Source organism: Cervus elaphus, chromosome 15 (genome assembly GCF_910594005.1).
Source record: "Cervus elaphus chromosome 15, mCerEla1.1, whole genome shotgun sequence".
In the NCBI taxonomy this organism is placed as follows: domain Eukaryota; kingdom Metazoa; phylum Chordata; class Mammalia; order Artiodactyla; family Cervidae; genus Cervus; species Cervus elaphus.
Window position 1 is genome coordinate 9766451 of NC_057829.1, and position 18809 is coordinate 9785259.

Below are 18809 nucleotides of genomic sequence, written 5' to 3' on the forward strand. Positions count from 1 at the left end.
TGCGGAGAGATGGATGGAGGGGATGTGAGGGAGGAGACTGTGGTGGGAAATGCCAGTGGAGGAAAGCCAGACAGCCATGGAAACGAGGCGATACTGCTGAGTCATGCATAGGGGGTGGAGCCATCACCATAGCCTCTCTCCCAACACGCCAGCATAGGCAGCTGAACAATAGAGACGCTGGCCCCATCAAACGCCTGATTTACTGAACCACAGAGTAGGACCCACCCAGGCTGCCCCTTTAAGTGCCTGATGCACCGATCTGAAGAGCAGGACCCCAGCCAGGGGGCCCCTCTATGTGCCTGACGCCCGAACGACAGACAAGGACCCTAGGCAAGGGAGCCCTCCAAGTGCCTGAATTGGCAGAGGTATGAAGAAAGACTGGCCAAAGAGGCGTCTGATCGCCAGCTACAAGAGGCTTGAAAAAAGACTGATAGGGCCATAACTCCTGCGGTGGGGGCAGTCTGTGTCCCTGCACACTCGGAACCACCAGGGTCCCCGCAAGCCAAGCAGCTGCGCCACCTTCATGCTCAACTCTCACTGGGGCAGAGCTGCCGCAGGCAAAAAAATCTTGCATCTATGTGCACAGGGCCGCTTTGGTCATGTCCAACTCTTTGCGGCCCTGTAGACTGCGGCCTGCCAGGCTTCTCTGTCAGGGAGGGGGTTCTGCAGGCAAGAATACTGGAGTGTATCAGCCAACACTGGCTGCCATACCTTCTAGAGCACTATATTTCCTGCTGCCCTAGCCACCAATGCCCCTGAGTACCTGGTGCTGCCAGAACCCCTGCGACCCAAGCAGCTGCACCACCTCCACCCCTGGCCCTCACGGGGCAAACCCAAGCCCTCCAGGGCAGCCTCAGGAGCAAACCCCAGTGGATGACCCACATGCAGAGGGGAAATAGAGCCACAGTTGAAACCCAGGGGCAGTGTGGCTGAGGAAGAAGACCCAAAACCTTCCCAGCAGCTGTACAAACTGCAGATTAAATCCACACAATCAACTAGGCAGACTCTGTGTCTACGGAATATATAAAAGGCCACTGAGAGCTCCCACAAAAGAAAACGCACTAGCTCTGATAGCTGTGGGCGTTGGAGGCAAGAACACACAGGAGCAGGACCAGGTTAGAATCTGGGCAGCCCCCACAGCAGGTCCAGAGACCAGTAGTGTTGGAGGGCATCCTGGGGAGGTGAGGCGGACGGTGACTCCCAGTGAGGAAAAGGACAATGACAGTAGTGACTCAAGAAAAAAATATTTATTATTCCTATGTTTTGACTTGTTCTGTAGATTCTTTTGGATATTTTTTCTTTTTTTCCCCCTTCCTCCCACCCCCCGTTGTAGTTGACAATTTTATTGGCACTGTTTTAGTTGTCGATTTTATTGGCACTAAGAAATCCAATTAAACTTTTGAGGCTTTTTTTCCCTCAGTCACATTTTTAATTGTTGTTATAAACCTCTGCCTCTACATTGGGCTTTTGCAATTCTGTAGAGTTTTCATTTTTTTCCTTTTTTCTTTTCTCTTTTTTATAATTTTAATTTTTAAACCCATTATTATTATTTATACATTTATTCTTTTGTTTTCTTTTCCTACTGTTCTTTTCCCCTCTCAGTTAATCTTTAACATACATAAATCTTCTTCATCTACCTCTATTTAACTTTGCATATCTATTCTTTCTTTTTTTCTTCCCCTCTTTTCCTCTCAACGTGTTTGTTAGTTTTATTTTCATTGATTTATTCCCCAATTGCACCTTGCTTTAGTTTTGTTTTCCAGTTTGTGCTTTAGCTAGCTTCATTCTGCTAGATATAATTTTTGGTTTCCTTTGTTCACCAGGTCACTCTATTGCACTTAATTTTTGTTGGACTGTTTTGATTTTGCTATGGGTGTATATGTATATGTGTATATTCAGTCACACTTTTTACTGTTTTTATAAACTTCTCCCTCTACGTTGGGCTTTTGCAGTTCTATGGAGTTTTCCTTTTTTCTTTCTTCTTCTGTTTTTTTCTTTTCTCTTTTATAATTCTAATTTTTAATTTTTTAAACATAATATTATTTTTTCTACATTTATTCCTTTCTTTCTTTCTTTCTTTTCCTCTCAACACATTTGATAGTTTTATTTTCATTGCTTTATTCCCCACTTGGCACCTTGTTTTAGTTTTGTTTTCCAGTTTGTGCTTTAGTTAGTTTTGTTCTTAACTGGTAAATATAATTTTTTATTTCCTTTGTTTGCTAGGTCAATCTACTGTACTTTATTTTTGTTGGACTGTTTTGACTTTGCTCATGGGTGTGTATGTATATGTGTATATTCCATTATTTTAATTGTTATTTGACAGATTTTGTAACTGCCATTTGTCTGGGGTTCATCTTTGATTTCTTGTTTTTGGATATTTGTTTTAATCTGACTTAATGCCATAACAAACCACTTGTGGAACCTTCATTCCTGACCAGATATCCAGCCCTGAGCCTTTGGAGTGGGACCACTGACTTCAAGACCCTAGACTACCAGAAAACTAACCCTAGGGAATATCAAATAATGAGAACTCACACAAAGGAAATCACTTGAATAGAAGACCTGGCATCACCCAGCCACCAGTAGCAGCCTGTGCAGGATGCCTCATCTAAACAACAAACAAAACAAAAATACAAACCAAATATTCAGCAGACAGGATTACCACATCACTCAACCTTGCCCATCAGAGGAAAAACAAACAAACAAACAAACAAAAACACAGCACAAATCTCACCCTATACGAAGCTTATGCAAACCACTGGACCAACCTTAGGAGTGCAGAAACAAAAGGAAGAGAGAATTCAATTTTCTTTTAAGCCTGGGAAAAGGAGACCTCAAACACAATAAGTTAAAAAATGAATAATGAAAAGCCAGAGAAATACTACACAAATGAAAGAACAAACTAGAAACACAGCAGTCCAAATAAATGAAGAGGAAATAGACAAACTACCTGAAAAAGAATTCAGAATAGTGATAGTAAAGGTGATAAAAAAAAAAAAACCTTGAAAACAAAATGGAGAAAATGCAAGAATCAATTAACAAAGACATAGAAGAATTAAATAATAAACATACAGAGACAAACAACACAATTACTGAAATTAAAAATACTCTAGAAGGAATCAATAGCAGAATATCTGAAGCAGAAGAACGAATCAGTGAGCTGGAAGATAAAATGGTGGAAATAGCTTCTGAAGAGCAGAATAAAGTAAAAAGAATGAAAAGAACTGAGGACAGTCTCAGAGACCTCTGGGACTGTATCAAATGTACCAACATTCAAATTATAGGTCCCCCAGAAGAAGAAGAGAAAAAGAAAGGGTATGAGAAGATTTTTTAAGAGATTATAGTTGAAAATTTCCCCAACATGGAAAAGGAAATAGTCAATCAAGTCCAAGAGGCACAAAGACTCCCATAAAGGATAAACCCAAGGAGAAACACGCCAAGACACATACTAATGAAACTAACAAAGACAACACACAAAGAAAGAATATTAAAAAGCAGCAAGGGAGAAGCAACAAGTAACATACAAGAGAAACCCCATACACTTAACAGCTGATCTTTATAGCAGAAAATCTGCAGGCCAGAAGGGAATGGCAGGATATATTTAAAGTACTAAAAGGGAAAAATCTACAAGCAAGATTACTATACCTGGCAAGGATCTCATTCAAAATTGATGGAGAAACCAAAAGCGTTTCAGACAAGCAAAAGTTAAGAGAATTCAGTACCACCAAACCAGCTTTACAACAAATGTTGAAGCTTATATAGAAAAGACTTATATAGTCAAGAGATATAAGAGAAGAAAAAAGATCTATAAAAATCAACCCCAAACAATTAAGAAAATGGCAATAGGAACATATATATCAATAATTACCTTAAATGTAAATGGATTAAATGCTCCAACCAAAAGACACAGACTGGCTGAATGGATACAAAAACAAGACCCATATATATGCTGTCTACAAGAAACCCACTTCAGACCTAAAGACACATATAGACTGAAAGTGAGAGGATGGAAAAATATAATCCATGCAAATGGGAAGCAAAATAAAGCTGGAGTAGCAATCCTCATATCAGACAAAACAGACCTTAAAATAAAGAAGATTACAAGATTTAAGGAAGGACACTACATAATGATCAAGGGCTCAATCCAAGAGGAAGACATAACAATTGTAAATATCTCTGCACCCAACATAGGAGCACCTCAATACATAAGACAAACACTAACAGACATAAAAGGAGAAATAAACAGTAACACAATAATGGTAGGAGACTTTAACACCCCACTCACACCAATGGACAGATCATCAAAACAGAAAATTAATAAGGAAACACAAGTCTTAAATGATACATTAGATGAGATGAACCTCATTGATATCTTCAGGACATTCCATCCAAATGCAGAAAAATACATCTTCTTCTCAAGTGCACATGGAACGTTGTCCAGGATAGACCATATCTTGGGTCACAAATCACACTTCAGTAAATTTAAGAAAATTGAAAATGTATCAAGCATCGCTTGACCACAATGCTATGAGACTAGATATCAATTACAAGAAAAAAAACTAAGAAACACAAACACATGGAGATTAAACAACTTGTTTCTAAATAACAGACAGGTTACTGAAGAAATCAAAAGAGAAATCAAAAATTTTCTAGAAACAAATAACAATGAAAACACAACAACTCAAAACCTATGGGAAACAGCAAAAGCAGTTCTAAGAGGGAAGTTTATAGCAATACAATCCTACCTCAAAAAACAATAAAAACGTCAAATAGACAACCTAACTTTACACCTAGAACAACTGGAAAAAAGAACAAAAAAAGCCCCAAAATTAATAGAAGGAAAGAAATTATAAAGATCTGAGCAGAAATAAATGAAGAGATGAAAGAAACAATAGTAAAGATTAATAAAACTAAAAGCTGGTTCTTTGAGAAGATAAACAAAATTGACAAACTTTTAGCTAGATTCATCAAGAAAAAAAAAGAGAAGAATCAAATCGACAAAATTAGAAATGAAAAAGGAGAGGTTACAACAGACAATGCGGAAATACAAAGGATTATAAGACTATTATGAACAACTATATGGCAATAATATAGATAACTTGGAAGAAATAGACAGATTTTTAGAAAAATTCAATCTTCCAAGGAACCAGGAAAAAATGAAAATTATGAACAACCCAATTACAAGCACTGAAATTGAAGCTGTGATCAAAAATCTCCCCAAAAAGAAAAGCCCAGGACCAGATTGCTTCACAGGAGAATTCTATCAAACATTTAGAGAAGAGCTAATGCCTATCCTTCTACAACTCTTTCAAAAAATTGCAGACGAAGGAACACTTTCAAACTCATTCTACTAGGCCACCATCACCCTGATACCAAAACCAGACAAAGACAACATTAAAAAAGAAAACTGCAGGCCAATATCATGGATGAACATAGATGCAAAAATCCTCAACAAAATTTTAGCAAACAGAATTCAGCAACACATCAAAAAGCTCATACACCATGATCAAGTTGGATTTATTCCAGGGATGCAAAGATTCTTCAATACACACAAATCAATGTGATACCCCATATTAACAAACTGAAAGATAAAAACCATATGATCATTTCAATAAATGCAGAAAAAGCCTTTGACAAAATTCAACACCCATTTATGATTAAAATATGAGGAATCTACCTCAAAATAGTAAAGGCCATATATGCTAACCTACAGCAAACATTATTCTCAATGGTGAAAAACTGAAAGCATTTCCCCTAAGATCAGGAACAAGACAAGGGTTTCCACCTTTATTATTATTTTATTACCACTATTATTCAACATAGTTCTGGAAGTCCTAGCTATAGCAATAAGAGAAGAAAAAGAAGTAAAAGGAATCCATATAAAAAAAGAAGTAAAGCTCTCACTGTTTGCAGATGACATGATACTATACATTAAAAAACCCTAAAAATAGTATCAGAAAATTAGTAGAGCTAATCAGTGAATTTAGCAAAGTTGCAGGGTATAAAATAAATACACAGAAATCACTTGAATTTCTATATACTAACAATGAAAAATTAGAGAAATTAAGGAATCAACCACCTTCACCAATGCAACAGAAAGAATCAAGTATCTAGGAATAAGTTTACCTAATTAGACAAAAGAACTGTACACAGAAAATTATAAGACACTAATGAAAGAAATAAAAAATGACATAAACAGAGAGATATTCCATGTTCCTGGGCAGGAAGAATCAATATGGTGAAAATGACTATACTACTAAATATAATCTACAGATTCAACATGATCCCTATCAAATTACCAATGGGATTTTCAACAGAACTAGAACAAAAAATTTCACAATTCATATGGAAACATAAAAGACCCCAAATGGCCAAAGCAGTCTTGAGAAAGAAGAATGGAGCTGGAGGAATCAAACTTCCTGACTTCAGGTTATACTACAAAGCTACAGGCATCAAGAAAGTATGGTCCTGGCACAAAAACAGAAATATAGGCCAATGGAACAAGATAGAAAGACCAGAAATAAACACATTCACCTATGAGTATTTTTGAGAAAGGAGGCAAGAATATACAATGAGGTAAAGACAGCCTCTTCAGTAAATGGTGCTGGGAAAACTGACAGCTACATATAAAAGAATGAAATTAGAACACTTCCAACACCATACACAAAGATAAACTCAAAATGGATTAAGACAAGACCAGAAACTATAAAACTGTTAGAGAAAAACACATATAACACTCGATAACATGAAGCAAGATCCTCTATGACCTACCTCCTAGAGTAATGGAAATAAAAACAAAGTAAACAAGTGGGACCTGATTAAACTTAAAAGCTTTTGCACAGCAAAGGAAACTACAAGCAAGGTGAAAAAAGAACCCTTGGAATGGGAGAAAATAATAGCAAATAAAACAACTGACAAAAGATTAATTTCCAAAATATACAAGCAGCTCATACAACTCAATACCAGAAAAACAAGCAACCCAATCAAAAAGTGAGATAAAGACCTAAACAGACATTTCTCCAAAGAAGACATACAGGCGGCTAACAAACACGTGAAAAGATGCTCAACATCACTCATTATTAGAGAAATGCAAATCAAAAGCACAATGAGATATCACCTCACACCAGTCAGAATGGCCATCATCAAAAAGTCTACAAGCAATAAATGCTGGAGAGGGTGTGGAGAAAAGGGAACACTCTTGCACTGTTGGTGGGAATGCAAACTAGTACAGCCACTATGGAGAACAGTGTGGAGATTCCTGACTTCAGACTATACTACAAAGCTACAGTCATCAAGACAGTATGGTACTGGCACAAAAACAGAACTATAGACCAATGGAACAAGATAGAAAGCCCAGAAATAAACCCATGTGCCTATGTGTACCTTATTTTTGAGAAAGAAGGCAAGAATATACAATGGGGCAAAGACAGCCTCTTCAATAAATGGTGCTTGGAAAACTGGACAGTTACATGTAAAAGAATGAAACTAGAACACTTCCTAACACCATACACAAAGATAAACTCAAAATGGATTAAAGACAAGATCAGAAACTATAAAACTGTTAGAGGAAAACATAGAACACTTGATGACATAAATCAAAGCAAGATCCTCTATGACCCACCACATAGAGTAATGGAAATAAAAACAAAAGTAAACAAGTGGGACCTAATTAAACTTAAAAGCTTTTGCACAATACATTGCAAAGGAAGCTAGAAGCAAGGTGTGAAAACAACCCTCAGAATGGGAGAAAATAATAGCAAATGAAACAACTGACAAAGGATTAATTTCCAAATATTCAAGAAGCTCATACAACTCAATACGAGAAAAACAAACAATCCAATCAAAAAGTGGGGAAAAGACCTAAACAGACATTTCTCCAAAGAAGACATACAGATAGCTAACAAACATGTGAAAAGATGCTCAACATCGCTCATTATTAGAGAAATGCAAATCAAAACTACAATGAGATATCACCTCACACTGGTCAGAACGGGCATCAGCAAAAAGTTTACAAACAATAAATGCTGGAGAGGGTGTGGAGAAAACGGAACACTCTTGCACTATTGGTGGGAATGTAAATTGATACAGCCACTATGGAAGAGGGTATAAAGATTCCTTAAAAAAAAAAAAAAACTAGGGGGAAAAACCACCATATGACCCAGCCTCCCACTTCTAGGCATATACCCTGAGGAAACCAAAATTGAAAGAGACATATGTATCCCACTATTCATTGCAGCACTATTTACAATAGCTAGAACATGGAAGCAACCTAGATGTCTATTGACAGATGAATGGATAAAGAAGTTGTGGTACATATACACAATGGAATATTACTCAGCCATAAAAAGGAACAGGTTTGAGTCACTTCTAATGAGGTGGATGAGCCTAGAACCTATTATACAGAGTGAAGTGAGTCAGAAAGAGAAAGATAAATATCATATCCTAATGCATGTATATGGAATCTAGAAAAATGGTACTGAAGAATTTATTTACAGGGAAACAATGGAAAAACAGACATAGAGAAGAGACTTATGGAGATGGGGAGAGGAGAGGAGAGGGTGAGTTGCATCGAAAGAGTAACATGGAAGCTTACACTAGCATATGTAAAATAGATAGCCAACGGGAATTTGCTGTATGGCTCAGGAAACTCAAACAGGGGCTCTGTACCAACCTAGAGGGGTGGGATGGGGAGGGAGATGGGAGGGAGGTTCAAAAGGGAGGGGATATATGTATACCTATGGCTGATTCATGTTGAGGTTTGACAGAAAACAGCAAAATTCTGTAAAGCAATTATCCTTCAATAAAAAATAAATTAATTTTTTAAAAAGTGAGCTAAAAGTTCAGGGGAGGCAAAAAAGCCTGCAAGCTCAGGTGGCTGGAGAATCCTTCCTAAAAGAGATGGGGAGGAGACTTTCCAGGCAATCACAAGGGTGGGGCAAGGGGGCAGCTTGTCGACCCCACCCACTGGAGCTAAGAGCTCATCTCCATGAGGATTCAGAGGTGGCAGCTTTAGAGATGGAGGTTACAGCCAGGTTGGGAAGGGCCTTGAATGCCAAGCCAAGGACTTTTGGCTTTGTCCCCTGTTGGCTAGAAGGAGCAATTAAAGATTTTGTAGCAGACAGTTATCTGAACAAAGCAGATTGTTGAAGATGGACCCAAGGGAGAAAAAGGCAGCAGAGAAAGGAACACAGGCAGGAGGTGGAAGGTCAAAGAGATGGTGGGGCCGAAGGAACCAAGAAAAAAAGTCAAAGTGTGAGATGCTGAGGAAAAATGATGGTACCAATGATACCAAGTTTTCACAGCTGAAAACCCCAAAAAGGAGAGAGTGGGCAAGGAGAAAACCCACAGAGACATCAATTAACAAGCATGAGGACAGAAGAGAAGATGACTTGAAGGAACAGTCCTTGGAAATCCCAGGGCAAGAAACCAAAGCCTCCTCTTTGCAGAAGTTTTGCAGAGAAGGGAGGGGAAGTTGAGGGACAGAGTCTTCAGTGGGAAGCAAGAAACAGAGAAGGTTCTTTCAGCATAGCATAAACATGCTTAAGGGCTTCCCTGGTGGCTCAGTGGTAAAGAATCTGCCTGCCAATGTAGGAGGCACAGGCCCGGTCTCTGGGTCGGGAAGACCCCCTGGAGAAGGAAATGGCAACCCACTCCAGTATTCTTGCCTGGGAAATCCCATGAACAGAGAAGCCTGGCAGGCTACAGTCCGTGGGATTGCAAGAGTCAGACATGACTTAATGACTAAACAACAACAACAAAACATGCTTATAAGAAGGCAGCGAGGAAAGAAATAAAACAAAGAGGGGAATAGAAAGATGATGGAATGACTAGGGTGAGGCATAGGAGACTGGAGGTGAGAAAGACCAGTAAGCCCAGGAGACAAGGATGGGTGTGCATTCTGGGACCCTCCCACACAGGGTGAGGGCGGGGAGCAGGCACGTGACATTAGTCCCCCAGCTGTCTTTTCTCATGAATATCGCAGGGGTAACCGCAGTAGTCTGGAAAAGCCATGCTGAGAGGACGCCCTTCTTGTAAACAGATACCTGGAGAGCAACAAGTACAGGGAAGCAAACAAGAAGAATAAGGAAAGCTGACAGAAACGAGGAACTCACCTGTGATTTCTTGTCATTATGTTAAGGGCTTTTCTGTGACCACTTCGTTCCATTCTCATGACACCCCTGCAGATTAAGTATTGACAAGAACTGTTACCCCCATTTTACACATGTGTGACCTGAGGCTGTGAAGAGACTGAGTGCCACACCCACACACATAATGTAAGCAATGCTTCCCAAGCAGTGCTAGTGGTAAAGAACCCACCTGCCAATGCAGAAGACATGAGAGATGCCGGTTCAACCCCTGGGTTGGGGAGATCCCCAGGAGGGGGGCATGGCAACCCATTCCAGTATCCTTGGCTGGAGAATCCCTTGGACAGAGGAGCCTATAGCCTACTGGCAGGCTACAGTCCATAGCGTTGCACAGAGCCAGACATGACTGAAGTGACTTAGCACTCAATGGACACCATGGGACTCCAGAATCCATCTGGTTTATTGCCTCGGGAGAGCTGGAGTGACCAGAGGAGCTAGAACGATACTGGTCAGTCAGAAAGCATTCCTCAGAATGGTGGTTCGGTGGGTGTAGTATTTCGGTGTGAAAAGTGAGTCAGGACAGATTTCAAGGAAGAGGCTACCAGGGGTATCATCTTAAATCTGCAATGTGTAAGCAGTAAGATTGTGCAAGAACCTGACTGAATGAATGGCTTTCTGAACCAGTATCGAAAGCCCCATATTCTGTCATAGATGCCTCTCACTCTAAGAAAATCTGACATTCCATATCCAGACTTGAGAAGCAGAAACAACATGCTCACTGAGCCTCTACTGTGCTCACTGCCTGGGGTGTGCCTGGCATTGCATGGGAGCTTTCTGAACATGACCTCACAGTCACACAGTTCTGCAGGATGGGGATAGCCAGCTATGCTCCTAGGTGTCATGGGCTGAATTGTGAAAGTGTTAGTCGCTCAGTTGTGCCCAGCTCTTTGCGACTCCACGGACTGTAGCCCACCAAGCTCCTCTGTCCATGGAATTCTCCAGGCAAGAATATGGGAGTGGGTAGCCATTCCCTTCTCCTGGGGATCTTCCCAACCCAAGGATCAAACCCAGGTCTCCTGCATTGCAGGCAGATTCTCTACCATCTGAGCCACCAGGGAAGCCTGAATTGTTGTGAGTGAAGTCGTTCGGTCATGTCCAACTCTTTGCGATCCCATGGACTGTAGCCTGCCAGGCTCCTCCATCCGTGGAATTTTCCTGGCAAGGATACTGGCGTGGGTTTCCATTTCCTTCTCCAGAGTGAATTGTTATATCCACCCCCCAAAATTTGTATATTGAAACCCTCAGCACCTCAAAATGTGACTGTATTTGGATATGAGGGTTTTAAGAGGTAATTAAGGTAAAATGAGGTCATTAGGGTGGACCCTAATCCCACATGACTGGTGTCCCTGTAAGAGGAGATTTGGACACAGATGCACACAGAGGGAAGATGATGGGAAGAGACCCAAGGAAAAGGCAGCCACCTGCAAGCCAAGAAGCCTCATAAGAAAGCAACCCTGCCGACTCCTTGGTCTTGGACTTCCAGCCTGCAAGCCTGTGAGGACAGAAATGTCTGCTGTTGAAGCCACCTAGTCTGCGTTATGGCAACCCCAGCAAACTAACCCACCAGGAAACCAGGCCTGGGGAGCCTGTCTCTTGTCCTCAGTCACAAAGATGGAGACAGTGCCGAGATGAGAACTTAGCCAGCACGCCAGAACCTGTGCAACAGAAGACCCTCTGTTGCACCCGAGGGTTTACTCCAGGCTTCCTCTGAGTATCACAAATACAATTCATTTTGCAAAAGCAGCTTGCTCTTCTGGCAACAAGTATTTCAAGCAAAGAAAATTCTACTGATTTCACTCGTGTTCTGTTTATAAACATGATGTTTCCAAATAGATGAGTTGTACAATTCTGACTCCACATCAGGAAATCCGGATTGATTCTTTTATCGGTTAGATTAAAACGATGTTTGCTTGTGGATTAACTGAAGAAAAGAGCTGAAAATGTAAAATAACTATTAAAGAGGGGGAAGTGAAATGAATTTTTAAGTGATGTTCATTTTTGATGTTCTATAAAGTTTATCTGAAAAATAATCATTTTAAATGTTTTTCTTTTTAACCTTTTTCATATTCATATTTAGTACTTCTTTTGCCCCAATTGCCCAAATTTATTCTTCCTCAAAATGCTCCCTATTTATATATATTTATAAACTTTTTTTTTTTTCAGAGTAATTTTAGGTTCACAGCAGTTCCCATATAATCATCCCCAGACACATGCACAACTTCCCTCATTACCAACTCCCCCCACCTGAGTGTTACATTTCTTACCATCAATGATAATCACCCAGAGTCCATAGCTTACATTAGGCTTCACTCTTGATGTTGGACTAGCACATGTACATCGGTCTGGACAAATGTATGATGCCGTGTATCCATCATTACAGTATCATTACAGTATCCTGCAGAACAGTCTCACTGCCCTAAAAATCCCTTTTCTATTCATCCCCACCAGTCACAAGTGATCTTTTACCTGTTTCCATAGTTTCGTCCTTTCTAGAACATCACATAGCTGGAATCACACAGTATGTAGCATTTTCAGATTAAATCTTCTCTCATTTAGTAATACTCATTGTAGGTTCTTCCATGTCTTTTCATGATTCGAGTCTTTTTATCACTGAAAAATATTCTGCTCTCTTGATGTACTACAGTTTGTTCATCCATTTACCTCCTGAAGGACACCTTGGTTCCTTCCAAAATTGGGCAGTTAATTAATAAGGCTGCTATATACAACCATGTGCAGGTTTTTATGTGAACAGAGCTTTCAACTCCTTAGCATTTACCCAAGGAACGAATGCAAGTGCTGGATCATATGGTAAGACTGTATATAGTTTTACAAGAAACCACGGAACTGTCTTCCACTGTGGCTGCATCATTTTGCATTGTCACAGCAAAGATCGAGAGTTCCTTCTGCTCCACATCCTCTTCAGCATTTGGTGTTGTCACAGTTTTAAATTTTCACCATTCTAATAGGTATATAATGGTATCTCATTGTTGTTTTAATCTGCATTTTCCACGTGTTACGTGGAGTATCTTTTACACGCTTCTTTGCCATCTGTGTATCTTCTTTGGTAAGGTATCTGTTAAGCCCTTTGGCCCTGTTTATTTACTTTTTAAAATGATTTTATTTTTGGCTGTGCTGGTTTTTGTCGCTGCGCAGGTTCTTCTCCTGTTGTGGCGAGCAGGGGCTCCGCCCGAGTTTCGGTGCCCAGGCTTCTCACTGGGATGCCTTCTCTCGCTGAGAGCCAAGCTCAGTAGCCGTGGCGCTTGGGCTTGCCCGCCTCAGGGCACGTGGGGCCGAACCAGGCCAGGCAGCAGCCGCTGCCTTCTGCACTGGCAGGCAAAGTCTTATCACTGAACCGCCAGGGGCGCCCCTGGCCCGTTTTTAAATTGGGGTATTTGGCTTTTAATGTTGAGTTTTCTTATTTATATTTTCAACAAAACTTTTTTCAATTAAAAACTTAAATCACATAGGTATCATACATACAAGGCAACAAAAATCCAAATAGTATGGAAGGAACAGACTAAGACACCAGCGCGCCCGCCCCAAGGACCCTCTTGGAGCATCTCTGAGTGTTTATGCTATTCCCGTTGTGCTACTGTGTTATTTTTGCTCTTAACATTATAAAAGAAAACCCGGATGATGAGATAGGAATGTCACCATCAAAACTTTTTTAAAGTAAACAAAGTGGAAGAGAACTTCTCGGAAACGACCACCAGGTGGTGGAAGTCGACTGGAAAATGCGATACGGCGCAACACCATCGCGGCTGCTCAGTGTAAACGCTTCTCCTTTAAGAAGCTCGTGTGAGAACTTTCCCAGGGTCTTCCTGCTATGTCCAACTTCCCCCTCCTCCAGGCCCCTTGGTCAGGCTGCCTTGGGGCCATTTCAGACTCTGCCCAACGGAGATGAGAGGACCACCGTCTCACCTAACCCGAGAGCAGGACAAGGCTGTGAAGGCAGATCTTTCAACGTGAAAGGATGAGATGGCGCGTTCCGCCACGCGCAGTGTGTCCGCAGTTAGGGAAGGCGCTGTACAGATGATGGCCTACATCCCCCCTCCACCACTTTTCTTTATGACTCAAATATTTCATGATTCTAAGAACTTGAGAACAAAAACAGTTAAGTGTAAAAGAGAAAAAATGTTTAAAGAAGAAAAATAAATATGAACAAACTTTAACCCATGAAATTTACTCCCCAAAATTTATTATAAGAAACTATTTCAATAGAAGCAAAATATTACAAAAGGAAAAGAAAAATATGAATACATAAATATCCAATGATTGAGCAATAGTTAATTATAACATATTAATTTTCTCAGTTATTATTATTGTGAAAGTCATTTTGAAGACATGAAAAATGATAAATCATGCATTGTAAGTTTATAGTTTTTTAGACTTGAATATATTAGGCTCACTAAAAGGCAAAGCAAAATAAACAAGACGTTTCACCATAACACTATGCCAATACTAAGACCCAGAAGTTGACCAAAGCACTGTGTTTTGCTAACAGTTACTAAGAATTCAATCTCTCAACCCCAGTCTCATGTTACCTACAAATGTGATAGAGTGTCACAGTACAGATATCTTCTATTTTTTGTCTTTGTGTTTTATTTTTGCTATAGCAGTAAAACTTATTTTAATAGAATCATCACACTTTCCCCTGACTAAAGTATACTTTATTTAGGACTTCCATAGTGGTACAGTGGATAAGAATCTGTCTGCCAGTGCAGGAGACACGGGCTCGATCCCTGAGTCAGGAAGATCCCCTGGAGAAGGAAATGGCAACTCACTCCAGTATTCTTGCCTGGGAAATCCCATGGATGGAGGAGCCTGGAGGGCTACAGTCTGTGGGGTCTCAAAGAGTTGACATGACAGCGATGAAACAACAGAAACAATATAAATGTGCTCTCAACTCTATTACCACAATGTTGGCTTCAAATTTTCTATCTGTAATAAAATGTTTATAAACATGTAAATGTCCTTCCTGGGCAAGATGAGGAGCTGGCTTATTGGGAGGGTCCAGGTGCTTATGGCAGTCAGGCTAGAGCATGCTCCCCCAAGGAGAAAATAAGTTACTTATGCCAGTGTTTGTATAGCAGAATGAGTGAAGCGCAAATTCATACTTAAAAAGGAAAAGAAAACGTGGTCCTCTCCTAGTTGTTAAGTGCATGTGTTTTGGCAAGGAAACTGAGCTTCCCTGGACTAGGACCAGATCTGCAATCTCAGGACAAGGACCAATGAGCAGCAGACGCTGATGAAGCTCCACAGAAAGACCTACTTCCTGCTGCTTCACAGACACAGGCTTCTGACCCTGCAGAATTTCACAGTGTGCAGAGGCTAGGAGAAATGGCGAGTTTTACTGTTGACAAGGAATTATACTGACCAGGGTTCTTGACCTTCTCCAGTCAGTAGACATAGAATAGAAGCAAGATGGGCTTCCCTGGTGGCTCAGACAGTGAAGAATCTGCCTGCAATGTAGGAGACTTGGGTTCGAACCATGGTTCAGGAAGATCCCCTCCAGAAGGGAATGGCTACCCACTCCAGTATTCTTGCCTGGAAAATTCCATGGACGCCTCTGAGCCTGGTGGGCTACAATCCATGGGGTCACAAAAGAGTAGAACACAACTTAGCAGCTAAATAGACCAGACAAAAAATTCAGGCAAGTCTTCACTGGGGCTCCTGTGGCTGCGGCAGGGAGAGAGAATCAAAGATCCCCTTGCTCACTCCCCAGAGTGAGGAGAGCTGGCTCTTAATACCAGGTAAGGGTAGGACTGTGTCCAGGGGTTGGGCTAGAGGGGTGGCTTAGGTGGTTTGCTCACCCTTTGGTGATACTGTGTGCAACAGGCATGCACGATACTCTGGTTTTGCTCCCTGCTCTTCAGAAGTGGCAGTTGGGTTTTTGGGCTTTTTGTATCTTATTGTCGGTAACTTGACCCAGCTGCGCATGCAGGCTGTTATTTTTAGTCCCTTATAATTTCTTTGCATTCTGTTGCTCCAGGAGATGTTTGTCCAGGTGCAAGCACTGCAGCAAAAAAGGGTCCCAGATCCCAGTCTGTCTCAGAATTAGCCAACAATTCTAAAGAATCCCCATACTTTTCCCATCAGAGCAGGGTGAGTGGGGGAACTGACAAGAGTCATCATTAGATCAGAAACTTGAAAGGGCCACCAAGATCCCAAATCTTTCCCTCAAGCCTGTTTATTTCCCCCTAAAAACTTTTTGCTCAAAAATTTTAAAAAAGGTATGTAATGAGTGTGGCTCAGTGGATTCCTTCATATACATGCCATATATTATAATACACATATATAAGATTTCTCAAATATATGCACATATTTATAAAAAGCAATATGCTTTTAAAAATGGGACTGTCCATCAGAGGCTTTGTGATTACAACAGTGAGGTGGAATTAGGTCAATTTTGGTCTTCCAAGATAATGGACCATCAGTGATAACCTTAAAACTCATCTAAAATTACTCATTTTTTCATCTTCATCCATATCAAAATAACATATTTAAAACACAATGAAAAAGATAAGAGGGTAGAAAAGAATTTATATGTATAGTAAGATATATGAACTGGGCGGGAAATCAGAGTTCTTTAAAAAATGCATTACTTTGGAGGGAAATATAAACTCAAAAAACATGTGCTATTATTAACTCACATTTCCCTCTTACAATGCTTACAAATGTAATAAAGGAAATATATGTATATAGTGCATTGAAATATATTTTATATATTATCTATATTACATTATGTGCTGTGCTGTGCTTAGTCGCTCATTCATGTCCGACTCTTTGCAACCATGGACTGTAGCCCACCAGGCTCCCCTGTCCATGGGATTCTCCAGGCAAGAATACTGCAGTGGGTTGCCATGCCCTCCTCCAGGGAATCTTCCCAAGGCAGGGATCAAATCCAAGTTTCTGGCATTGCAGGAAGATTCTCTACTGTCTGAGCCACCAGAGAAGCTCTTATTACTGTGTTTTACACATAAGTAGTATGTTAAAAGAGATATTTAGAACAGTACTTTAAAACTTATTTGAAACAGCAAATTCTTTGTAAATGGGAATCAGAAGTCAGGTGACTATTCCAGGAAGGAGATGTCTGTGTTGACAAAAACAAAGAACCTATGTGCAAATAAATAATCACCCATGTTAAAGGGTCAAAGACCAGCTTGGCAGCTGGAATAAAGAAAATTTGTCATCAAAACTCTTTGGCCTAAAAAAAAAAAAAAAAACTCTTTGGCCTTTCTTTCCTAAAGTAAATTTGGAGCTAATTAGCTTTCAAGACTTTTCCGGGATTTCTTCCACAGCGACAAGGCAAAGAAACACACTTAAGAGAAAAAAGCAGATGTTGATGTTCACTGGCCACTTGTTCTTGCACACTATATATATGTCGCTGTTAAAGCTTCAGTCTGGCCATGATGCAGACGCATTAAATGAAATGGACTTTGTGGGTCTTCTTCTAATTGTTACTCGCCATTCGATGTATGAGAAACCAGTCTAACAAGCCTGGATTCTTCCTGGGCTGGAATTCACCTCCTTACTCTGTTAGATGTTCCTTGCTGCAGTTGCCTCTGGGTACTCTGTAAAGACTTCCAAAAATTGCAGGGACCATAGAAGGTATACCCCATCTTACATTGCCCCCTCCCCACCTTCCTCACACCCTCTCTTTCCTGTCAAACCATGAACTTTGGTTACTCAATTCTTGGCTCTGTGAATGCAAGAAGAGGAAAATACAGTGAGAATTTCCCCACACAAGTGTTAGAGAAAACCCAGCAAGAGGTGAGATTAAAAGATAAGCAGGGCATACCTAAAATCCCTGAGGACCTCTGTCTGATGTCCTAGGAGCCTAAACCCAGGTTTACCTTTGTTTACACAACAGTGAGGTCTGTACCCCAGGACAACTAACAAACGCTTTAGGATGTAACATCTCTATGCAGATGAGGGCCCTGGTCAGCAGTTGACTCCAGATCTCCAAATGCTACAGAAGTGCCTGAGGACTGTGGCACAGAGAGACTGGGTAGAAATAAAATATTTCTGGGTGAAAGATACTGCAATAAGTAAATTTATATTTGAATAAATATATCCATTACAGGTTCCAGACCTTTCCTTACTGAAAATTTTGAATCAGATGTGACTAAAAGCATTGAAGGACAATTCTCCCATTTAATGATCTGTATCTCCAACCTGGGGCTTCCCAGGTGTCTCAGTGGGTAAAGAATCCACCTGCAATGCAGGAGACACAGGCAATGGGAGTTCAATCTCCAGGTCGGAAAGATCCTCTGGAGGAGGGCCTGGAAACCCACTCCAGTATTCTTGCCTAGAGAAACTCATGGACAGAGGAGCCTGGTGGGCTACAATCTTTAGGCTTGAAAAGAGTCAGACACAACTGAGTCACTTAGCATGCCCACACCTCCAAGTTTAAAAACTGGGTGGGCTTCTGAGTCTTTTTCCACAGAGTGTGACTTGCATATGGTGGCGTCATCTAAAGAGAGAGGTTTAAAAAATGTTTGGTCCAGTTTTATGTCCTCCCATAGGAACGTGTCTGGAGTTCTGAAATGCACAAGGTCTGAGAATTTAAAGTGAGTCTGATCAGCTGGCATCCGTTCTCCTCATGGTCTTCAGGGGGAAGTTCGGTAATTTCCTTCTGGAGTTTCTCTAAATGCTGCAGAG

The 18809-nt window shown here is 40.7% G+C and overlaps 1 protein-coding gene across 1 annotated transcript in view; it reads right to left on the reverse strand.

The window, feature by feature from the left end:
* Positions 1-18809, reverse strand: part of DISC1 (DISC1 scaffold protein) — a 428932-nt gene that overhangs the window by 403215 nt on the left and 6908 nt on the right. The window contains exon 2 of the mRNA XM_043924985.1: positions 10113-10178. The gene's annotated coding sequence lies outside the window, so the exon portion shown is untranslated. The remainder of the gene's footprint in view (positions 1-10112; positions 10179-18809) is intronic.